Raw genomic sequence first — 19,323 nt, 5'->3', positions numbered from 1 at the left:
ATAAGATTTTGGCTTCCACTGTTATAAATCTATGTGTACATTTAATTTCCACCTGAAGGGGAAACTACATGGTCTGAAGTCTGTGATCTGTATCTTAGTACGCTGTGCCTTCCAGCTTGTGTTTTCTCACTGAGGCACCCAACCATCTGCTTCCGAGTGAGGGACCCGGCTCCCTATCCCTCTGGGGGTTGGGCCTCATTCTCACCATCCCCCAATAAATGCTCAGTAAATACAGAAAGCCCACTGAAATTAATTCACTTAATGCTCCAAAAAGGAAAATAACTTTGTAATCCAACAATCCCAGGGTGATGTAAGAAAATATAGACTGAATAAAGTAAATTTGAATTCCACATACTAGAAGCTGTAGGAATTTTTAACCACGATGGTCTCATACAGAACTCTTTGAAGGTGGGATCAAACACGTATGTAGTTTTTCTTCAGTAAACTTTTTTAAATGAGAGATTTAAGTTCACAGAAAACTTGAGCAAGAAGTACAGAGTTCCCACATACGCCCTGCCCCTGCCCATGGGCTGTATCCTCTCAAGTTACAAATAGTGTTGGAAAACATGGATAATTAAAATGCCATATGCATTTCCAGGTTTAAAACAAGTGAATCGAATGCTTTGGCTTGTTTTCATTCAGAAATAGACCTCGGACCACAGTCAACCTCTGTTGAATTGAGGTTTAATGTCACTGATACTTAACTGATTGTAAACCCCATTACCCGACTCCAGAAGGAAGGCCAGAAATTCTTCTTTCCAAACAATAACTATTTCACTTGCCAACAGTTCAGCTGAGATGTACAACTTCTCCTCACAGAATTGCTTGAGTGACAAACTGATTTTTGCACTTGAACTACCTGCATTTGAAAATGGATTTAAATATCCCATTTGAATATGTTACCTACAATAAAGCATGTTAGCGTACACTTTTCAAACCTAGTTGGCTACGCTCTTGTTTCCAGAGGCACCCCTGAGCCAAGACCACGCCTCCTCCCAGGCTTTCCCACGCGAAGCCTCCCTCAGGGGTGGCAGTGAGGGCACCTGGGAAGGAATAATACAAGTGACACGGACTCAAATTCTCTCCAGGGACGTGTTTGCAACCTCGTGATAAGTTACAGAGAGCTGTTTTCAACGACAGATGACAGAAGCTCTGGCTCCTACCAAACAGCAGAAGCATGAATGTAAACCGCATTCTTCTGGGAAGTGCTTTGTACCCACAGACATGGCAAATTGTCGAGGTTTAAAAACCTGACTCTATTCTTGAATAAACATGGGAAAATAAGGGAGTTCCCTCCCTAGAAGCCCATCTTAATGCTGAAAACTTTCTCTTCCTTATGCTCTGTCAGGAAGCACAGAGACCTGACGCCTGCCATCTCTGATTGACCAAGTTCTTTAGAGAGGAAATCAGAGCCAGAGTTTTGTCCCTGTGCCCGTTCCCTTTCCAACAGTGACGTCTGTCCACCCAGCATGTGAACACGCACCATCCCTCGGGCAGGGCAGCCGGGCAGCCGCACTGGATGCTATACCCGGGCATGGGGAGTGCAGGCATCTCGGGGGCACGTGCTCCGATAGGGGTGAAGCTGCTCAGAGCCCTGCCCACCCAGGCACCCCTTGGCATTTCCTGTTAACAGACGGTGCTTGGTCCTTCCACAGACCAAGTGTCTTCTGCCAACATGGTCTTCCTACTCTCTAGTCAGAGGGTGGCCAGCTTCCTCTGCAAGGGCCAAAGAGCAAGTTTAGGCTTCCAGCGACACCGAGAGTCTCTCACTCCGTGTTCTCTTCCTCTTATTCCTCGTCCTCCCCCACCCCTTCCTCGTCTTTCTCTTTCTCCTCCGATTTACAACCCTTTGAGAATGTAGAAGCCGTTCTTCGTTTGGGGGCTCGACAGAAACAGGCCACTGGCTGGATTGGCTGACCACCGACTGCAGTTTGCTAGCCCAGGTCACCCATCCAAAGCTATCCTTACAATCCTATTTTTACAACTCTGATCACTCAGTGGCTCTTCAATCTGGTCCTTGCACTTTATTGTGCAGATGAAAGCAAATCCAATGCTCCAATCAAAGTCTGACCAAGGCAGAAACCCAGCTATTGGTAACTTTCAGAAAGCTCGTGGTAGAAAAGATACTTCTCTGGACCCGTTCTCTGCATGCCTTGGAGTCTCTGAGTCTCTACAGGTCTGGCTTCTAACATCACGCATCATTAGATACGCTTTAATCACCCTAGAAAACGACAGTAATCTAAACACACTGCTGCTCGCACTCTGCCTGTTCGGTGAACAGTTTTTCAGGGGCGCAGCCACACTCACTGGTTACAGTTGTCTGCGGCGGCTTTCAGGCTACAACGGCAGAGTTGAGTAGCTGCAATGGAGACCATATGGCCCATAAAACCTAAAATATTGACTGCTGGCCTTTTACAGAGAAAGTTTCCTGATCTACACTAAAGCAGCTCAAGCACATTCATACATCTACTTTCTGCTCCGCAGTAAATGCTTTGTTACCTACCTGCCCCCATGCATTCTTGCACCTATTCCTTCCTTCCAAATTCTTACTGACAACCTTCTATGCGCACGGCACTCTGTGGATCTGGAGGGAGATTGTACAAGGACTCTGATCTTTAAGAACAACGCCACTGGTCTTCTAACCCTGGTGTAATTAGACTGATTGACTATCGAATGCTTATCTTCTAAGTGTAGGCTCTCCCTCTCCCTCTCCCTCTCTCTCTCTCTCACACACACACACACACACGCACACACACGCACACACACTCTCCTATACCTGCTTACTATAAATCCCAGGACAAAAATCAAAGCCAGCAGTGGGCACGATCAGCCTTTGTTATCTTTTGAAACTGACTGAAAACCTGTTTTGGATGTTTCCAGCCTTTCTTTCTGTGCCCGTAACCCCTGGGCGCTCCCTCGCCTCCCTCTCTCTCATTTTCTAAAAGGTTATTATTGTGTTTGTTGACTTGTTTCACATGGCATAACCCACTAGAATGTTCCATCCCACGGGTCAGGGGTTCTACCTTACACTACCGCATCCCCATCATTTGGGGAGTGCCAGTCCGTGCTCAACCAATATTAGTAAAATAAATTCATTTTCAAGACACCACAGCATCTTCTCCAACCTCTATGTGAGCCAAGTCTGCTTGGAGAAAGAACCCGTATATATATGCTCACAGAATAACCCGAAGGCTCGTTTTGTCACCACCCTTGGCCTTGAGCGAAGGTCTGTACCTTCTGACGTGGGCTGTCAGGCACTGGAAACCAGCTCCCGCGGGCAGGGGGCAAGTGGGGGCCTGTTGGTGCTAAGGGGTGCTGCCTGGGCAGCCATCTCTCCACAAGGACGGAGATCGCATTCTTGGGATCACGGGTCCCCAGGTAGGCTTCCCCAGCTCCTGCCCATACACCTCGCTACCATTCTGGAACATCGCCAACAGCTGAGAGGTAAGAGCCAAGGTAAGCAGGTCTAAGCTGCCAACGGGCTGTGCGTGAAAACAGACTTAAAGCTGGATGCATGTTGCTCTTTAAATGGTCCATTTACAGAGCAGAGAGAGAGCTACCTGGCCCTGGGGGTGGTTCATTTACTAAGCACATAGGGATAAACCAAGGAACAGAGACCACGTGATCCCTGCCCTCAGGGAGCTTACATTCTAGAAGCTGAGGGTGAGGTCAGATGACAGGAATAACACAGTAAATTTAAACCTCACTGGCTGTGTTAGAAGGTGACAGTGCTGTGGATGGAAGAGCCGGTGAGGAAGACCAGGGGGCTGCGGCTCAGCTGAAATATGAACAGTGCGGTTGGCCTAAGTCTCATAAAGAAAGGTAACGTTTGAGCACAGGTCTGAAGGGGGCGAGGGAACGATACTTGGGATTCCTGGGGAAAGAATGCTCCAGGCGGAGGGAATATCCAGTGCAATGGCCCTAAGACAAGAGAGGGCTCGGTGTGCCCAAAGGTCAGCTTGCAGACCAGTTGGCCGTAACAGAGTGAGCCGGGGGTTAGTTCAGAGAGGGGAGGCCAGGCCAGGCCAAGGCCGGCCTTGTTGGCCTTTCCGAGGACTTGGGCTTCTACTTTAAGTGCGATTGGGAGGATTGGCAAGCTTGGAGCTGAGGCCTGAGACAGACGTAGGTTGGCACAGGCTTGAGATTAGATAGTAGAGAAGCAAGGTGGAAGAAGAGAGGCAGCCTTAGGGGCAGCAGGTCAGGTACCAGAGGCAGTGGGCGGGGCGGGAAGCAGCAGTGAGTAGGGAGGGGCAGGATTCCAGATGCTTCTGAAGGCTGAGTCCCCAGGATTTTCTGAGGGGATCGGGTGTGGGATGTGAGACAAAGAAAGGAATCGAAGATAATGTCAAGGGTTTGGGCCTGAGCAAGAGAAAGCACGGAATTGCTGAAATAAGAGAGGCAGAAGGGTAAGGGAGTCTGGGGAGGCATCAGGGGCTCGGACTTAGGTCTGAGGTCTCTGCTGGACATCCAGGTGGAGACATCGGGCAGGTGGACAGTCTGGACATTGGGACAGAGAAGTCAGGACTAGAGACATGATTCTGGCCATTGTTGGTAGCAGACATAACGGAATGCCAGGAGTCTGGGTAAGATCCCCATGCCCCCGGACCGTCTATTCTCTTCTTACGCAAACTCCTTTGATGACTTGTCTGTGCCTGAGTCTCTCCCCATCGCTTCCCTCTCGGGCTCCGCTCCCATCAGACGCTCAGCCCACCTCCTCATGGACCGGCTCTGTCAGAGGCAGCACCGACCCTGTGTTGCTGGCCCTGGTGGTGAATTCCCGGTCCTCAGACTCCCTGGTCCACCGGCGCATGTGCCAGCTGACCAGCCCTCGGTCCTCCTTCCCGTCGCAGGATGTTTTCTTCCCCTGGTCCCAGGGCACCACACTCTGCTGGGTTTTCTGCAAACTCAGTGGTCTCCTCAGGCTCCTTGCTGGCTCCTCCTCTGCCCCAGGAGTTGTGTGCATGATGTGCTGTGCGATTGTATGTTGTGTGTTGTGTGTGTGTTATGTGTGTGGTGTGATTGTGTGTTGGGTGTGTGTAGAGTGTGGGTTGTGTGTGTATTGTGTGTGGTGTGTGTGTTATGTGTGTGGTGTGATTGTGTGTTGGGTGTGTGTAGAGTGCAGGTGTGTGTTGTGTGTGTAGTGTGCTTGTGTGTCTGTTGTGTGTGTGTGATTGTGTGTTGGGTGTGTGTGTGGCTGTGTGGTGTGTGTGGTGTGTGTAGTTGTGTGGTGCGTGTGTGTGTGTTTTCTCCAGCCACCTTCAGCTGTTCGGGTGGAGACAGAGAGATGGACTTCAACACGCTCAATGTCCTGCTAAAGTGAGGCAGGAGGGGGGCAGGGAGGTCAAGGGTGCGAGTGAGGGCGTGACACAGTGATGGACACGGGGATCTGAGCTGGTGAGTAGCAGTGTGGAGTCAGCACAAGCAACAGTGGTGCCGGGAACTGGGCTGTTGGAGTTGGGGTAGCTAGAAAGAGGGAGCCAGGGTGAGAAAAGTTGCTGTTAAAAGAATTTCTTTCAAAATGGTGGAGAATTTTGCTTAATTGTGCTAAGCGTTTGATGCCATGAAGTTGGAACAACTGTATTATTTTCCATTTGTATATTTACACGTATAGAAAGAAGAATTAAACCTTGGAGTGTTTATGCCCTCAATTTGTCTGAGGTGAGAGTCACATCATCTACACAAAAATATCACTGATATTTACTTTCTGCCCTTGGAATATATAAACCCACGAAGATACAGATAATGAAACTATCATTTCTCAATTTTCTATGACATCACCTTTGTAACAATGAAAGCAAATGCTATGTTCTAATCCTACTCTTGTGAGGGCAAAAGCCTGATTGCCAACCAGAAAAAACATACACATGGAAGATGAAATCAGTGTTATCGCAGAAACAGACTTTCTACCGTTAGGAAATCTCCATCCTGATTCCAAAGCAGCAGGAACAATGTGATCCAGCCTCCCGATGGCTGATGAGTGGTCAGACCTTCCCTTGTCACCAGCCCCTCTTAAACCACGTGGTGCAAACACAGGTGAGGGGCAGAGTACATGAGTCCCGCCAGGGCTACTCAGCTGAGTCTGCGTGTCTTAAAATTAAAAAGTAAAACAGTAAAGGAAGGGTGTCTTCAATATTTGATAGTTAGATATGCAGATTGGGAGTGACCCATTTTTCTCTCTTTTTTTTAAACTAGGACAATATACGTGCTCTCCAACTGATCAAGCAATGACACCAATTTTCAAGAATAGCCAAACCCCCTCGGGTGGCCTTGTGAAAAAGCACGGGAGAGTTTATGAGAATGTGAGGGTTAAGCTGAACCGACTCTGACCCCTCCCGTGAGCCCCGCATTGATTCAGAGTCAGGAAGGTAAGTGTGCCGACGCGGCATTGCCAAGGGGGAGGTAGATGGGTCCACAGAAGTGTTCTCCACCTTGGAAACGTTGGGTCCAGTCTTGTGAATGGGTAGCAAAAGGTTGAGTCACTGGTTCTGTGCCAAGAGTGGAGGCCTTCGCCTGGAGGACATCAGAACCAGCCTCCCTCCCCCACGAGTCACGTCTCACAGCCCCAGGCGGGAAACCAGCATCCCAGAGGCCTGTAGTGCAAACTCTGGGGCCGGACTTTATGCACAAGCCCTCATGTCTACACAGGTACAGCAGACAATTCACAGGGAGCAAAATGTGAAAATACCCTAACCCACTGAAACAGGGAACATCTCCCCAAAAAGGAGAAAAAAAAAAAACAGGATGTTACCTCAAGGCTTGGGGAGGTGGTAGCAGACACGAATTACACGAGCAAAAACTGCTTCTACCCTAATTATGACGCCACAAACTAGCTGCTTCTTTTTATATTGCTGGGAAAGAAGCATTGCACGAAAGTGCAATGTGTGCTGATAATGGAGTTTATAATCCCATGAAAAGATCGTCAGCATCATTAACGATGAGGGAAATGCAAATGAAAACCACCACGAGCTATCATGACACACCTATCAGATGAGTAAGATCTTAGAAACTAGTGATAACACCAATCCATGCTGGCATGGATGCAGAGAAACTAATCATTGTTACATTGCTGGTGGGAATGCAAAACGGTGCAGCCACTCTAGAAAATAGTTCGGCGGTTTCTTTCAAAGCTAAACATTCATTTATCATATGACCCAGCAATGTTGCTCCTGAATATTTATCCCAACAAAACAAAGACTTATGTTCATACAAAAACCTGTGCTCAGATGTCCAATAAAAATACTGGAAAGAACTCAGATGTCCTCCAGTGGGTGAGACAAACTGTGGTCCCTCCCTGCCACGGACACTACGCAGCAACAGACACACGTGGATGAGTCTCCAGATACTGTGCTGAGCGAAAAGAGCTAGTTTCAGAAGACTGTGTAGGATAAGATTCCATTTATATAACGCTCTCGAAATGACGAAGCTATAGAGATAGAGAACAGATTAGCAGTTGTCAGAGCGAGAAAGGGAGGGAGCTGTCTCTCTTAAAGGGGGAGATCCTTGTGACGGAGCTGCTGTGCACACTGATTATGATGGTGGTCAAACAATTCTACTCATAGGTTAAAATCGCATGGAACTAAATACGCAAACAAGTGAAAGTAAAACCTGTGAAAGCTGAGTAAGATGGTTTGCTTATACAATGTTGATTTCTGCTGTGATACTGTTCCACAGTTATGCAAATTTCTACCACTGGAAAGACTGGATAAGGGGTATAGGGGACCTCTCTGTATTAATTTTTACAAATGCATGAAAATCCACATTTATCTCGAAATAAAAGGTTTTAAAAATATGATTTCTTGGCCAGTGTGCAGAGACGATCCCGGGACATTAGTTTCGCAGATGCATTCTGCCTGAGGTTTCCACCTGAAGCGCCCCCCGCAGAGTGAGGGGAGTGAAGGATCAGCTACACTTGCTGACGTGTGGTCCTTGATTTCACATGCAGGTGAGGCTCGAGGGCAAGGCAAGACCAGAGGTTTTGACAGAGCCAGTTATGCTTAGAAGTCATGTAGTTCTTGCTTGGCACTAAATCCATCCCTTCTAATCTAGCAAAAGACACCCTTTAACCACATTCACCTAGAATTAAATGTGCTTGTGTCCTTTAGTATTGAGAAAGCACTGCTATTTTGATTTCTTTCATAGTGTTTGTATCAATGTCTAAATTCTTCTCCAACGCAAATGTTCCAGTTTAAATGGAAAAGTCAAAAACATTCAGTTGACGTTTAAAAATCCCAGCTTGCAGTTAACTGAGCAATCCTGATTGTGAGATTGGACACACCTGTGTTCACACTCCCCCTGCAGGTCCCTGCACTGGACAACAGGAGAGACAAAACAAGCCAGGCTTCCAGCCCTGGATCATTAGAGCACAGCGTCCCACCCGAGGAGGGTCAGACGTTACACGTCAGCCCACCTAGCGCCAAACATCCAGGACCCTCAGGCAGACTCGGCTGTCCTTATCCTCAGATGACTTCACAGGTCACTGCGAACTCTTTAAACCTCAGAGCTACTGCAAATCATTGTTTTCCCAATAAGGATATTCTACTTCACGTCAAAAAGGATTTAATTTTCTAATAGAAATAGGTCGCACTTCTACAGATTTTGCAGTTGCACACCAGGGCCTGCTCAGGGAGGGAGAAAGGTTGCTGGATTTTCCTCCAGCTACTATAGCTATAGAACAAACTTATTGGAAGGATACTAAGATCCTTCAAAAAGTTTAGGCCAGCTCTTAAACTACCAGTAATTCAGCCAAAGAAAGTAATTAAGGATGCAGTTAAAGATTGGGCTATGACAATTATTGTTACAAATGGCCTAAAAGCCAACAACAGAAGATTGGTTAAATTATTCACATGTATATATTAAAATGATAACATAAAAATATGTTAGTGATATGGAAAGATAATTATAATACAGTAAGTTTTTTAAAGGCAGTTTATAAATAGTAACCACAATAAAACATTATTTTTGGAAAAAATATAAATGTGTAAATGACTATATGTAAAAAGTTCGAAGAATGTACACAGTTATTCTATGTGTTGGTCTGTGGGTGGAATTCAAGAGGCCTTGCATCTTCTATTAGTTATGTCTGTATTTTCTGACTTTTCTTTCATTCATATTATTAAGGAGAACAATATAAATTAATTGTATTTTAAGTAATAAATATATATATACACAAATTATATGTAATATTTAAAAGGTACACTATATAGTTAATATTTATATATAATATTAATACATAATTATATATATTGTATACATTATATATCGAAAGTAAGTATATTAAGGCTCAGACTTAGGTAGAAAAGGGGAAAAGCACTGGACCTTTGTGGGCATCTCACAGACACATGTTCAAGGGTCTTCATCTGAGTCAGAAATGAGATCTCAAAGTTCTCTGCAGGAGAATCATTTTTATTTACCCTATGAGCAGATTTATTGAAGGATGAGACTAAAATAGGGTTTGAGGAACCAAACAGAGCCCACGAGAAGAGTGGGCTTGTATGTGGTTGCCACAGAACCTTCTGGAAGCCTCTGCAGAATTAGCGAGCAGTCAGGCCAGCAAGTGCTCGGACACCCTCCATCTAACTGCAGAGCACAGGGCCGTGGACTGCTCAACCCCTCACTCTTGATCTAGAGGGGCCCTTAAGCCTTGCTAGAACTAAAGGAAAGAAGTGTCTTAAGAGTGACAATGATGGAGCCAAGGGGGAAATCTCTTGCTGGGCACTCACTCTGCAGGGAAAGGAGGCGAGCTGTCTTCATCTTTGAAAGCTAGTGGTGCCGGCACCCAGGGTTGGCCTTGAGGTCCCGGTGTCGCTGGCTCCCCTACATTCGCAGTAACAGACATTTGTCGGGCACCTTCTTCTAAGTGTTAGGGACTATGGTAGATGCTGTGACCTCAAAGAGGAATGCGTATGTGTGTATATGTTAATCCCAACATCCTAATTTATCCCACCCCCCTTTCCCCTTTGGGAACCATAACTGTTTTCTAACCAACAATGGCCTACTTACTATACAGCACAGAGAACTAGAGCCAATGTTTTGTAATAACCTATAAGGGAAAATAATTTGAAAAAAAATATATATATATATATACACATATAACTGAATCACTGTGCTGTACACCTGAAACTAATGTGACATTGTAAATCAACTACACTTCAATTTTGTTTTGTTTTTTAAAAAGAGGGATAAGCAAGTACTCAGACGCTGAACACCAAACGCCCAAAAGCGGTATTGGGGGTTGGAAAAGTGAGAGCTTTGGACCTTGTGACTGAGAAGCTTCCCTCCTGTCTGCTGCGATGACAGAAGAGGAATTAAACAGTGGGGAGAGGGCACGGGAAGCCACAGAGCTCTACGTGCTGCCAAACTTCTCCCATGAGAGCTGTGTCCTTCCGCAAGGGACTGCCTCTTTGAGCTCCTGATTTCTTGCCTACCAGGGAAATAATCCCTCCCTCCTTAGGGCTGTTGGGAGGATGGCCTTAAACCCTGTGCATTAAGTCCATGCACACAGTAGTTGCTCACCAAGAAATTAATTCCAGCCACAGCCTTGCTGTTTGTAGGCATCCAATAACTGACTATTAGTGTAGGGATTGGTGTAGGGAACAAAATGAAAGAAAATGAGACGTTTGTAAAGCTTCCTCATCTGTAGATTACATTGCATGGTGGCTGGAAAGTGCGTGGAAACCAGGAAGGATGAAGGATGGGGCAAATGCCTCCTCCCACCTCACGTTTGCTTGTTTCTGGGAAGGGCAGAGTTGGTATTGATCCAGGGAATACTATTGCACTTGCCCTGCTATTCGGGATAAGTTCCACATTTCTTGTGGAACATTCCTGTGAGGACATTCCTGTGAGGTACCATCAGAAGCATTCCAATAGGAGTGACCTTGACACGCCCTCAATGTAGCAGCCCTCCTGTAAGCAGGGAGGTGGGCGCATGCCTTGAGTTTGCTATTAGAAAATCATGATGGATAAACAACAAGGTCCTACTGTACAGCACAGGGAACTATATTCAATATCCTGGGATAAACCATAATGGAAAAAAATATGAAAAAAGAATATATATATAACTGAATCACTTTGCTGTACAGCAGAAATTAACACATTGTAAATAAACTATACTTCAATAAAAAATAAAATAGAAAAGTTTTTAAAGAAAATCATGAAAAAATATTGAAAGGAGCAGAACCTTATGGTACTTCTCCCCCCATGTCCTCCACCCGCCTTTTGTCTGTAGAAAAACTCTAGTCAAAGAATAAGTTTAATCAGAGAAGTGGGAAAATACAGAAGCAAAGTAAAGCAGTCAAAGAACACAAAATAATAATAGTTGAGTCATTAAGCAAAGTCAAGGACCTTGAGCTCCTCCTCGAGGGCTATAGATAATATTCTGAGCCCCATCCTGTGAGCTGTCTTACAGATATTGAAACCCCCACCAGGTGGAAGAAGTTAACTACATGATGAGCAGACGGTAGCCATGACAAAAACTGCCACAATTCTGAGAACCGGCCTCAAAGAAATGGGAAAAAACCAATCCTGGAACTGAAGACTAACTGTACTTAATACAATCAAGATGAGCATGACAATTTCAAAATGACTGTCAGAGCTGACTGTGCTGTTTCTGCATGGAGCCCCCTCCCCCCTCCTATACACCCCTCAAATTTCCCTTTAAAAGCTCTTGCCCACTGATGGTCAGTGGGGAGTCAGCCTTTGGACACGAGTCCACCCTCTGCCCCAGCTGCCAGCCTCCGGAATAAAGCAAACTTCCCAATCTTGCCTCTCAAGTATTGGTTTTCGAGTGGCCAGCAGCTGGACCCGACTTTCAGTAACAAAACCGTAAATAGGATAAAACGCCAACAACAGCAATAATAATAATACCTTGCTTTTGGATAAAAACTTCAGTTTGAGCAACACTTTTATACAAATTATTGCATTTATCACGTTTCATATAACCCCATGTGATATATAACAGGCAGTATACTTCCATTACATTAAAGGGGAAAACATGTAACCAAGTGACTTCCCCAACGTAAAGCATGCAGAAGGTGGCAAATTCAGGGCCCAGAAAGATTCCTATGTGTGAGACACTGCTTCCATGAAGCTACAAACATGGATAAGATGTCGCTCCTTCCCTGAAGAAGTACACGATCTGGTGGTGGATGCAGAGGTGTAAACCAACACGTGAAAAGGGCCCCAGAGATACGAAGGTGGTCACTCCAGAAAGGAGAAGCCCACCACCAGCAAGAGAGGGCAGGGAAGACTTGGCCAGTGAAGCCACGTTTGGGTTGCTTCCTTGAAGAATGAGAAGATTATAGGTAGAGCAGGGAAGAGGGGAAGGATGGGAGGAAGTGGTTCCAAAGGAAGAAGAAGTGTGGGCAAAGTTCCAGAGACACCAAAGCACTGAAGGTATGTGTGCGTGTGAAGGATGTAGAAGGTTTCTGGAAAAGCGGGGCTAGGCGACAAAGGCCATCGCGTGCACCCAGAGGAGATCTGACTTTATCTTACAGCCAATGGGCAGCCACTGTTGGTTTTAACCAGGAGAAAGACAGGATCAAATTTGAATTTGGAACTATTTTGACAGTAGAGAGGAGATGAACTTCTTTTTTTTTAATATTTACTTATTTTCCTTATTTTTTTGGCTGTGTCGGTTCTTAGTTGTGGCACAGGGATCTTTCGTTACGGCACGCAGTCTCTTCGTTGCAGCACTTGGGCTTCTCTCTAGTTGTGGTGTGCGGGTTTTCTCTCTCTAGTTGTGACACGCAGGCTCCAGGACACGTGGGCTCTGTAGTTGTGCCACGCAGGCTTAGTTGCTCTGCGGCATGTAGGATCTTAGTTCCCCGACCAGGGATCAAACCCGTGTTCCCTGTATTGGAAAGCAGATTCTTTATCACTGGACCACCAGGGAAGTCCCAAGAGGAGATGGACTTCTGAGGGAGGAGATTGTTGGCAAGAAAGCCCAGGCAGGATATGATTCTGGTCTAAACTAAGGCAAGGATCATGGAACTTGAGGAGAAGGGATATATATTTTTTTAATTTTTAGGAAGATTTAAAAATTTTTACTATAGGGGATATTTTTGAGAGATCTTTCTAGGGCGGAAAAATAGAGGGTCTCGTAATTATTTGGATATAGGTAGTGAGTGAAAGAAATCAGGAAAGATTTGAGGTTTTCAGCTCATAAATTTTGGAGGATGGTAATAATTTTAAGAAGAAAAAAAAAGCAGATGGGGCAGGGAGTGAAGAGGAGGAATTGGGAAGAGAAGGTAATACATTTAGTTTTGAGCAATTCTTTACAACTTATGAAAGAAATATCTATTGGAATTTATTTATTTATCTATTGGAAGAGTTTATTTATTGGAAGAGTATATGTTAAGACGTTGTTACAGGTTCTACAGTGCTTGGCACATAGTAGGATTCGATAAATATTTGTTGAATGAACGGAGAGTCAACAGTAATTATTCAGTGAAAGAATAGTGAATAGTCATTTTGACAAACAGGTAAAAACCAGCTGAGAATAAGCTGCTGTCAGTTACACAAAGCTTGTCGTCAAGAGCAGCAATTCACAATTTAAACATAAAATTACCCAAGTTGTCTAAACAGGATATAACTAATAATTTACTTGCACTAAGCCAAACTGGCCTTTTCATAAGTGCTAATAACAATAGTCTTGACAATTTCAGAGATTCTTACCTCTCAAGTCTTAAATTCAGGACCCTGTAAACCAGCTTCTGCTGTATGACGTCAGATAATAAATGTTTAAAAATCCAGACATATGCACAAATCCTATGCCATAGATGGATCACAAGTCATTCTTTCCCTCTTAGTCTCTCTCCATAAAGACTTTAGAAGTCAAACACTGGTCTATAAATATCAAAAGTCTAAATATACCGCATTCTCGCCTCCCCAGTAAGTCAAGAAGATTTGCAAACTGAGTCAAGAGCTTTGGCACCCTTGAAGCACAACCATGAACACGTCGGTAACTCGAGGTAAAACACCCAGATGAAACCAGCTCAAAATCAGAACAACCTGATGCCATAACCAGAACAGCTGGTCATCAAAAGCTAACACGGTTTCATAAAACTATAGTATAGAATTTATTAGCAGTTATGGGCACCCCTGAATAAATTGCAGAAATATGGTTAAGTCTTCAACTCCAACAGAGAGGACATCAACTCATATCTCTTGCTGTTTTCATTAAAATAGCTATTCTGTATATAATTTAGCTATTTTATTGAAATGCTATATATTTTTGAATGAAACCATGCCAGAAAGATGACTTTAGGCTAAAATGTTACTAAGCTTGGAAGAGTTTGAGGTGAGGACAGCCTGGGCCCTAGTGCTCATGGGATAATGGAGCCCTCCTCCCTGGGCTACTATTTCAGTTCAGGGAACCTGCCCGGGGCTTTCTTCAGGGTGGGGAGCCCTGATGTTTTCCAAAACACTTGTCTCTGAATCCCTTGAAAGCATGTACTCAAGAAATAAAGTCTGGAAGTAATCAGGGTATAACAATAACAGGTTAACTGATCTGCATGTGTGTGGAAGGGCACATTGGATAAAATGGGAGAGAAAATTCTGTTTAGAGATTGGAAATGAAATTTTATTTGGAGAAGTAAAATCTTCAGCACATTGGATGTATATACAAGAATATTAATTGCAGCATTGCATACAGCCTCAGATAACTGGAAGCAAAGTAAATGACCATTGATAGGAAAATGAATAGAATATAGTACATCTACAGAGTATTATGCAGCCAGTATGAAGAATTAATTAGAGTATATCAGTTTACTTAGTGATATTTCTAGGAAGTACTGTCACTTGAGCCAAGGCATACAAAACATGTATAACCTAAAAGCTGTGTGTACTGTACACGAATATCCCTTTCTTTCCAAATCCTCTTCTTGAGTTCAGATAACAAGTTCAGATAATGAGATTTCATATAGTGAAGGATACCTGTACATGTATATGTGTATATATTTACATCTATAAATCAACAAACAGCATTATGTAATCCCTTTTTTTTTTTTTTTTTTTTTTGCAGTACCCAAGCATGTGGGATCTTCCTGGACCGGGACACGAACCCGTTTCCCCTGCATCGGCAGGCGGACTCTGAATCACTGCGCCACCAGGGAAGCCCGAGATCCCATATTTTTGCATGTATAAAAATATCTGTGTAAATACATATAATAAATTTCTATGTTCAATTTTTAAAAAGAAGAAATGAAACAGATGAATTGTTTAGATTTTATCATTTGTTTTCTTCTGGTATTTCATTCCTGTAAAATAAATTCTATCTATACTTTGTGTAGATAATGTTTGAAATATTACACGTATTATCTTGTCTTCATAATAATCTTCAGAGGGAGACTAGGTGAGAAAAATGGTCCTCCTTGAAGTTAAGTCACTTGCTTAAGCTCACATAACTCAGGACCGGATGGTAGCCCAAGTCTGCCTAGCTCCAAAACCCTCTTTACTCCTCACAGGAGCCATAAGACCTCCATGGAGAATCAGACAGAATCAGCTCCAACAATGGAAGCATCCTTTGCCACTGAATATGTTGATTACTCCAAGTACCAACCACCTCCAGTTCTTGGGCCCTGGGACTGAGGCCCTGGGAGTGAGGAGGTCATAGGATCCTCAGCTCTCAACAATCCCACATCTGCACAGTGGAGGCAACTGGTAAACCTCACAGCGATGACAACCCACCTTTAAGCTGGAGACCCCTGAAGCTGAGCACATGGGCGCCAGCTGTTATTTTATTCAAGAGGATTTACCAGGTGTCTCCTTCACATTCAGAATAAAGGCTCTTTCAGCCATATATTATGGCATCTTTAGCACATTTCCAGTCTGTAGCACCCAGACTCAAGCTTTTATTAGACTGAGTCTTTGCAGACAGGGTTGGCCTGAATCAATGTGGAAAAAGGAAGACTGTATTAAAACACATGCAGTGGAAGCTAATCCAGGGAGCACACAGACGTACTGGCAGCTGCTTGCCTACAACCAGGCCAAGGAGAAAGCATAATCAGGGAAAAGTGACCAAATCCATTTCCTATTGGAAGGTGGAACCAACTGGAAAGAGCAGCCCTGCCTCTTATACATTTGCTCTTGGAAAGTTCATGTGAGGCTCTGGTGCAGTTTTCCATCGTGATGAATCTGCAGGACTGGTGGTCCCACTCTCACTTACAGCACTGATACATTTGGGTGTATGGTTCCAGGATTCACTTCGTCACTTTCTGCAGACATGGCCCACAGAGCATTCCTTTCCAGGCTCTGATCCTCTTTCTTGAGGACCCTTCTCTGGCCTGTGCCTCCCTGCGGGTTCTCCCTAGAGCTCTGAGCCATTCCACCCTCAGCCCATAGCTTCCATTTTTTAAAAGTTCTTGAATGAAGTGAAACGTGATTAGTTACTGGGAATGAGCTAACGATGTGCACAATTCCATAACCTTTGTCATTGATGAAATGAAGGAATAAAGCTAATTTTCTCCAAATTTTGATGCAATAATAGCTCGTTTTTTTCTATGAAAACATGTGTTCTATGAAAAGCACAGAACTTAAATTGCTTCATCTTCATAGTGTCTTTTCAAGAAACATCATCCAACATCAACTTGAGGACTGCCTGCAGGCAGTAGAGTGGGAAGGTTAGGAGCCCCGACTGGGATTTGCACCCAAATCTGAAACTCAGTAGCTGTGTGATTTCTGGCAAGTTACTTAAACTCTTCCTGCCTCAGTTTCCTCATCTAAAAGAGGGATAGTAATATTACTGACTTCATAGGGCTGTTGTAAAGATTGAGTGAGAAAATGATCACTCAGAATGATGATCGGTAAATGAGAGCTATTAATAATTCATTAACAGTAAACCTGTAATAAGGAAAGTGTGACAAGTCTGCCTGAAACCAACAGAAGTCTCTCCATTTCTACAGCCATGAAGGTACTGTCTTGCAAGAGGTACAGAGATACCCCTTCATAAACTGTCTACCCAAACCAAACTTATTCCAGTCCTTTGAAAACGCTCCAGGCTTTGCTGCCCTTCCACACAGGGTCTGTCTTCCACCTGCAATTTCCCCTCTTCTCGAGGCCAGACTCAAATACCGCACCATATGTGATGACTTCTTGGAGACGCCAGGCAGAGGGATTCTCTTCCAACTTACGTGGTCTTTGTTCTCTTCTGCATCCATGTAGCATTCATCTTGCCATGCTGTTTGCACGATGATTTATGAGTTAGATGTTACTGCTCATGCTTGATGGCAAGCACCCTAAAAACACGTACATTTTGTTTTTCCTCATAAAATCTTGTTCGATAAATGTATGCTGCTGAGTCATTTATTAAATATCCCACTTGGGCTTGCCAACAAGCAAGCGTAGTAAACCATGTATGCACTGGGAGTTGGCAGGAGAGTTTAAAATGCCAATTTATGATAAAAAAAATCTTCACAAAATAATTAAAGTCTCACTGGAGCTTATTATCATTCCCTGTTTTGTTTCCACCTTGAAAATAATTACAAAAGATGCTAAAAATTTGTGACACATTTTCTTTAGTGTCTCTTTGCATCCGCAGGGGATGGTAGAGTAGATGTGTTCTGGAAGTTACTATTTTCCTCTCTGTCTGCAGTGGGACCCCACACATCTGTGCTGGCTGCTCTGCTCCAGTTCTGGGGCTCCTGCTTTGCCTTGTCTACTTTCTAGTTTCAGTTTGTTTCGTGAATCCCACTTGCCTTCCACCTGGGGAAAAGTACATTCATTCTTAGGCACTTATTAGGCACTTAGTACATACCAACTATTCCATTCAGTGTTTTACAACCAGCAGTGTGCTGGTAAGGATTTAACAGGTGCACGGGGTGGGGCAGGCGTGGGGGGGGCAGCCCTGACTTGAAGGATTTGCCCATTTCCAGGGTGTAAATGCAGCCAGTTCTGCTCGGGTGCTTGCTCTGACGCTTGAGGATTTGTCCCAGCATGATTGATATATTAGGAAACAACTTGAGCGAAACGTGAATTTCAGTTTGCTCACGTGCGTTTCATCCCTGAGAACCCAGGTGACAAAAGCAGGAGCACACAAATGGCACACGCGCTCGGGTCACCAGGACGACGAGCCACCCCCACCGCAGCTGGTGGGACCCTTTCTGTCTGGTTTCAGAAGACCCTCCTGATGTTACTTCTGTGTAACATCAGCCGCACTCCTTCCCCCTCGGTCCTCCCTGTTCTCAATTTCCCCTGTACTCTCCCCTATTTTGTATTTTTCCCTCTGTTTCCTGTTCTTTTGCTCTTGGGATCTTTTTTCTCTCTCCCCCTCTCTTATTCTCTTCCCCTTGCAGACAGGGTGCTGGGCATGGCGGCCCCAGCACTGTAAGCACTCACTTCCACAAGCAAACTTCAGACTTTATCAAGGTGACCTTTCCGAAGTGACACATTTATCAGTCTCCACACATTTCTTAACCAGTTAGCATGGGCAAACTGTGCTGCCATTTTTATTGAGTTACTATCTTTCTATTAAGTGTCACTACAGATTCTTGAGTGTTGTGGCCCTGACTGCATTTTACTCTAAGTCCCGTGGTTTTTAATGCACAATTTTGCCAATGGGTTGCATCTGAGGAATGCAGACATCACGTGATAGCAGAAGTAACTGCCCACTCCCCTTGGAAGAGCTGGTTGTGTGTGTATATCTCTCCCCAACTCTGCATTAGTGACGTCCCAGTGGTAACTGAAACCCACCAGTGGGAGTGTGTTTGGGGCGTGGGACTCAGAATTTACATCTCTATCATTCCCAGGCGACACTGATGCTGCTGGGGCAGACTTCGAGGACCACTGCCTGAGGGTCAGACCCCCCTGTGCCTCTCCTTTGCGGGAGCTGGGAGCCACACCGCCCCTGCCCTCCTTCTACCCTCACAGGGTGAGAGGAATTGAGGAAGGCCCAGTGGAAGCCCCGTCTGTGGTGTCTACACTGATGGATTCACCGCCTGCGAAGACTGGGCCGCACTCCTCTGCTCCCGGATAGGGAGCAGTGCTCCTCCCCTTCTCCCTGGCCTTGGCGAGCTGGCCTGGGAGTCATCTCCGTTTGGATCCACATCCACGCTCCACAGGCCACCAGCTTATGAGCTGCGGGACCTCGTGCAGGTCAATGAACTTTCCCAGCTTCAAGTTTTTTCATCTGTAGAGTGGGGATAATAATACCTTGCTTGAAGTATTGTTGTGAAAATAAATTGGTATCTGATCCCCTAGTTACAAGGTTGGGTAGGAAAGCAGAAGTCCTTGTAACACATTTTCCCGAAGGAATTGAATACCTAAGGAATTGAGTCCTCACTCAAGCCTTCCCCACTCCACAGGAACGTGTATCCCAGACCATCTCATCAA

The 19,323-nt window shown here is 44.8% G+C and overlaps 1 protein-coding gene and 1 pseudogene across 1 annotated transcript in view; both read right to left on the bottom strand.

The window, feature by feature from the left end:
- Window positions 1-19,323, bottom strand: part of PDE10A (phosphodiesterase 10A) — a 583,168-nt gene that overhangs the window by 525,522 nt on the left and 38,323 nt on the right. The window lies entirely within an intron of this gene.
- LOC105748466 (putative transcriptional regulator encoded by LINC00473) lies at window positions 13,374-17,153 on the bottom strand (annotated as a pseudogene).

Source organism: Orcinus orca, chromosome 12 (assembly GCF_937001465.1).
Source record: "Orcinus orca chromosome 12, mOrcOrc1.1, whole genome shotgun sequence".
Taxonomy (NCBI): domain Eukaryota; kingdom Metazoa; phylum Chordata; class Mammalia; order Artiodactyla; family Delphinidae; genus Orcinus; species Orcinus orca.
The sequence above is the reverse complement of the archived record's forward strand: the minus strand, read 5'-3'. Positions and strand labels throughout refer to the sequence as shown.